The sequence below is a fragment of the Chinchilla lanigera genome, unplaced genomic scaffold (genome assembly GCF_000276665.1).
Source record: "Chinchilla lanigera isolate Chin_1 unplaced genomic scaffold, ChiLan1.0 scaffold00034, whole genome shotgun sequence".
Lineage (NCBI taxonomy): Eukaryota > Metazoa > Chordata > Mammalia > Rodentia > Chinchillidae > Chinchilla > Chinchilla lanigera.
This window is the reverse complement of record NW_004955435.1, coordinates 6,925,793-6,932,367: the sequence shown is the minus strand read 5'-3', so window position 1 is coordinate 6,932,367 and position 6,575 is coordinate 6,925,793.

Below are 6,575 nucleotides of genomic sequence, written 5' to 3'. Positions count from 1 at the left end.
CTGCCATTACCCCCTTTGCTCTTGTTGTTTTGCTATCTTCTGCCTCGGAGCCAGCCAAGTATGGACTGAAACCTCCACAAACTGTAAGCTAAATAAACGTTTCCTTCCTTCATTTTGGTCATTGGGTATTTTGTCTCAGCAACGAGAGAAAAGTAACCGAGACATTATTGTTATAACTGCTGCAGTTATTATTGTTGTTTTTTAAGTTAAATCCTCGACAAAGAACAGAACACATATATAATACAAAGTGTGAGTTTACCACAAGATGTGTTACTGATTCCAACCTTGATTTTTACTGAAGTTGGTAATTTTAAGTTCTTGTAACTTCTAGACATCCACCAGTGTAACTGGATGCTAATCCAACATCTTCCAATGTAACTTGAAATTAAACACTTTCAATTATAAATACCAAAAGAAGGAGTATATGCTAAACAAATAACATCTCACTTATTTTAATACATAGATTGGAGGTATTTTAGCTGACATATCACTTTAAGATGAAATAGCTCATCTGAACAAGAAGATTATAAATTATATCACAAGAGAAATGTTGCTAGACCATGACTGTGATCTAAATAACTTGTACAATCCCTAAGGGGGAAGAGATATCTTGGGGATAAATCAGCATCATTAATTATTGTCAGATAATATGCAAGAGAAGAACGATATCAAGGACTGATAAACATATATTATAAAAATTGCTTTTAAAATGGTGCTAAACATGGCAATAACTAGAATATTCTGATGGCTTATTTGCTGCCCATAGCTAAGATTTAGGTTTCACTATTTATTACTTTTACTATTATTTAACAATAAGAAAACCAAAGTAAATTTTCTTAAAAATTGGGTAAAAAAGAGGGAAGAAATGAAAAGTATATTAACAGAATAGTTTTGAAGATGGAAGAAATAGGGATTAAAGAGAAGTCGGGCAGAGTAGGTGAAAGCAAAGCAGGAGCCCTGAGACCAAATCCAACATTTTCCTGAGGTGTGTGCCAGTGGAATAAAAACAACTTGTAAGTTTTGGAATTAGGCAGCTGTCTGAAGAACAAGAATTACAAAGAGAAGCCTAGGTTCCGTAGAGGTTTTGCACTTCTCTGGATGTACTCTAAGTCACAACTAGGAGGAAAATTGGTCATTCTAAGGCATATTTAAATGAGATTCTTTAAAGATATTTATAAAGTAAAAGCAGTGCTTCAAAATGTAAAACATTCACTTTTTAATTGCTGCTTTCCAATATTTTTATGTCCATAAATTCAAAGCTGGAGAACTATTTCAACATTGCCCTTATTCACTCTTTACTTTACATTGGAAATATAGGATTAAGTTAAATTTCATTCTAATCAAATGGTATTTTAATATGAACCACATCCTGATTATACAAAGGCATAATGTGTCTTTAATCCACTATCACATATACTGACACTTTTGTGTCAAAAAACTGTTTCATTATTTACTACCATTTCTATAGTTTATAGAAAATACCTAGTAGCTGCTTTCTACAATTATGAAAAATATATGACTTAAAATATGTGGAAAAAGTTTTGGAATAAGATAAACACATGTTTTCGTTTTTTGAGTCAGGGTCTTGTTCTGCACTCCAGGCTAGTCTTGAACTCACTTTGTAGCCCAGGCTTGTGCTCAACTCTTGAACTTACTGGGATCCTCCTGCCTCAGCCACCCAAATGCTAGGATTATAGGCATGCACCACCACACCCAGTAAATATGTATTTTTATCTCATTCAATGAGATGATACAGACAAACAGGTTAGTCTTATGATATATGAGATTTCTACAGTTTGTTTCATTTTATGAAAATATGTGCAAATTTTATTTATTATGTTATACTATTCTCAAATATTGTTTCATTACTGAGGCAAAATTTAAGTATGCACACATGGAATCTTGCATTCTTTTTTTTCTAACATGACATAATACTATTAAGCAGAATGATAAATTTCTTTTTTGTATGTGTCACATATAAATGCTAAAGCAGTTACCCTTTGAAGTTAGCTGTCAATATAAAAAAAACACAATAGAAACCACAGAAAACTGTGAGAATAGATATCTACTTAAGAATTTTTAAAACATTTACATAACCTATATCTATATCTCTATCTCTGTCTCTGTTTATGTCTATATCTATATTTAATCTAATCCATTGTTGTTTTTTGTATATAGTCATCTAACATAATCCTGGGTTTTTCATTTAACAAAACTGGCATGTTTTCTCAATCCAAGAAAAATTCCATTTACACTTTTCACAGGCCAACAAGTAAGAAATATTCAATTTTTAAAACACATTCAGAATGTGAAAGCAATTTTTTCCTTGACAAATCTAATCAATTTTGTCCTTCTTCTTGGTGATTACCAGGAGAATCAGCAGCTAAAAGTCATCCTTCAGAACGTTTTTTTAAACTATCATTCTCAACTCTGTGGGTCATGTGGACATAAATTTTATCACACTCACATCTCTTTAAATTGGTCTATTTTAAAATTCCCATTGCAATTTTGCTAAATTTAGTTCCTCATTATCTTTTTCTACGTACAATAGCTAGAGTGTCTCAAAAGATCTTTCTTTTCTTTTAATCTTCATTTCCTAAACCTTTTCACTTGGATGTATTCTTCATACCTCTGCCAAGTAGGGAGTTCTCTAGTTGTTTTTTTATTAATGATCATAAAATAACTTTGGTCTCTTACTGAAACTTCTGTATGATTCTTTTTTAGAGAATGAAGCTCATTGTCACAGACACAGATGTTGACTCATTTGAATCTGCTTCCCTCTTGCCTGTATGCTCTCTCGATGGCATTTATTTGTCTTGCCAAATGCTACCCTTGTACTCTGTACATACCTTTAGAGAGTGAGGCCTACAAGGTTACTTAGTGTTTTTAACATCATTTTAGTGGGCACTTCTACAATATATGATTTTTCAAGATAGATATTTTGTATTTAGTGAGCCTCTAATATGAGTACAGTATGTTGTCTTCTTAGAAACAGTAAATTCATGACTTTTTAATTAGATAAATGAGCGAAAGATTGCAGTACTTAAACTGCTAGAAACAAATTAAAACTATATTGAGGTGTTGAACTAGCCAAAAGTCACAATTCTGCCTTCCCAGGCTGTTAATTTTTAAGATGACTCATAGTAATAGGTGATATGTATCTATTGAGAACAGTAAACACAAAAGAAACTTAAGGTTCAGAAAAGTTTAGACAATACTTTTGAAGATGTACCATGGCTATGTATATCTGTACATACATATTAGCATCCTTGTGCAGAAAATAAGAGAACTTTTGTTTCAGCTATGTCTTATGTGGGAATTCTACATATAAGATTTCTTAGATATGAGATAGGCTTAGTTAAATAATTTATATTTGCTCTGCTGTTTAATTACTCTTATTTAGTCCACAAACTGACTCTTATTGAAGATAGAATTTTAAGTATATATAATCTCTCAAATTCTACATATGTCTTTTCTCCTAAGCCAGGATATATGTACACAGATGTGTAAATTATAGATAAATATAGAGCTAGAAATAGAGATACTATTTTGTAAGGCAGAAATGTTAAGAGGAATGGATACCTACCACTTAGTAAAGTATATTACAAAAATCAGTTATGTTAACAGTATATAAAAATAAACTATTTTAAAAGGAAGTTTTAAAACAACCCTATTATAACATCATCAAAATGATAAAATAACCGAGTTAAAATTTAACAAAGGAGGTGAAAGATAAACTAAAATTTTAAAATAAAACATTATTTAAGAAGACACAAGAAAACACAAATAATGCAAAGAAAGCCCTGTTGATGGGTAGAATTATGTAGTATTATGAAATGTCCATGTTACCCAGAGCATTCTACAAATTTAATTGAATATCTATTAGAATTTCAATCATATTTTCCATAGTTAAACAACAAAAAAATAAATTTATATGGAACCGCAGAAGGCCCCAAATAGCCAAAGTAAAAAATGAATGAAATAAACAAATTTAGAAAAAATACACCAGTTGATTTATAAATCTACCTACAAGCTTTAGTAATCAAAACAGAATGTCACTGGAATTAATTACAGACACATATACCAGTGGAACAAATTTAAAAGCCAAGAAATAAACTATGAATTTACAGTCACTTGATTTTTAACAAATGTGCTGAAAGAGGATACAAAGTGGAGATGTACAATCTTCTTAATATATGCTATTTGAAAAATATAACATTTATATGCAGAGGAATGAAAATTAGTCTCTTACATTACAAGATTAAAAAAAAAAATAAAAATGAATGAATGCTTTAAACAGAAGCCTTGGGCAGCCTTGTCTCATTCCTAAGCATAGAGAAGAAGGTATTAACTTCTCCCTGTAGAGTATGACATTCACTGTGGAATTTTAATCTATGTCTTTCCTTTTGTTGAAGTCACTCTGATACATAATTTATTAAGAATTCTTGTTTTCAATCAAGATAAGGTGTTGTCAAATGTTTTTCTGCATCTACTGAGATGACAACAGTTTTACCTTCATTCTGTGAATATATATATCACATCTTTTTGATTCACAGTAGTTGAACCATCCTTGCCTTCCTGATAAATCCCACGTGGTAATAGTGGAAGGCACTTTTAATGTGTTGTTGAATTCACTTTCCCATTATTTGGTTGAGGATATTTGTATCTCTGCTCATCAGCCCACTGCTGGTTGGTCCTTTCCTCACTGTGGTCATTTCTTCTAATATATGTACACATAATTTTTCTGTCAGATTTGAGGGGACCTGTCTGGAGATTTTTAAGCATCCTCTGTCATCCACTCCTTACTTTTGTAATCTTCACCACTAACTATACCCACATGAACCTTCCTAAACTCTATCCACTTACTCCTTGTGAGAGCACAAACAAAGATTCTGGTTTACGTTCATGTTTTCTTGACTGTGACCTGGTAACTATCTCTCAACCCTCACACAAGAGATTTTGCAGGCTAAATTCATTTATTTCTCTTATTTTAGACATTGCAGTCCCCAGCCATTTGTTACCTAAATCTAAAAGCCATGTCTCTCACATTTTGTCAAGCTTATTAATTCTTTAAAGAAGGAAGTTCTATAAAACGGAAGCAGAATTGTTTAGTGAAATAGGTTTATTCTTTCTTTTTCATTTTTGTAAACAAGGTGACAATGACTCTTTAAAGTGTGTGCATTCACACCATATATACACAGTGAATAAGTACACACATATAGTTAGAAAAATTTAGTTTTCTGCTTGAAAACACCTTTGATTAAAGCATGAAACATTTAAATTTTTATGTTGATTTCTCAAACCCAATGTAGTTAATATTTAATACATTTGTAGATTGGATTTTCAACATACACTGCAAAATTATGTATGTTCTGGAGTGATTTATATTTTGAGCATAATTCCTACGGCTTACATATCCAATAATAATTTATAACCACATAAACACCAATTATCAATTGAATATTTGCTTAATAACATTTGAACTCACATCACATAATGACAATAATTAAACTCTGCCATATTTCTTATAAATAATGTTAAAGACATATTTATATAGACGTGTTTCTTATAAATACTGTTAAAGACACCCTTTAAATTGTTTTATTTGTTTTAGGTTTTCTAATTTTTTTTTTGTCTAGAGCCTCTCTGGCATTTTCAGATTGAACTTTTCCAGATTTAACTTCCACATTTGGGAAAAGTTCCTACTAAATTAACTACCAGTTGCTAACCTATCCTAAATATTAATGAGACTAAAGTAAGCAACAAAATAGATGAAATATAAAATGTATGTAAAAATCTATATCACTTCCTCCCTTTAAATTATTATTATTTTTTTGTTTTGTTTTTTTTCCAGTACCGGGAATCCAACTCATGACCTTGCGCTTGCCAGGCAGGTGCTGTGCTGCTGAGCCAAATCCCTAGCCTCTAACCTCCCCTTAAATTGTACATGAATGAATTTGCTGGAAGAACTGTTCAATTAAAGTAAAATTTGAGAATAAATAACACTATTAAAATAACATACATGGAATAAATATAAAAGTCATTAAGTTTCAGAAGCATGCAAAAAGGAAAGAAATTATATATTTCACAATCAGTGTTAAAGAAGAGATATAGGTAGAATAGTTTTATAGGGGATGAACTGGAGGAAAGAAATAAAAATTTAGTCTAAATTTATACACTAATATTCAAAGCAACATTTTTAACATTACCCAAATGTAGAAATATTGGCAATGTCTAGCACCAAATGAAAAGATAAACAGAATGTAACATATGTGTACATATGTGCGTGTACACTGTACATACATATATCAGTATATGGGCTAATAAGAACTTATTCCAAAATATATATGACAGTTGAAAAGCAAAATAAACCATCTTCGTCATGCCATTAAGAAAAAACCTTCCACTCTTAATTTCCTTTTTAGGAAGAAAGACTATAAATCATATATTATTCACATTTTATTGAGTTTTACATTAATAATAATTATATAAATTAGAGTAACATCTCAATCTGGGAACATCAATAAAAAATGAGGTATAAAGTATTAGGAAATAATTTTAAGTAAAACTTTTTT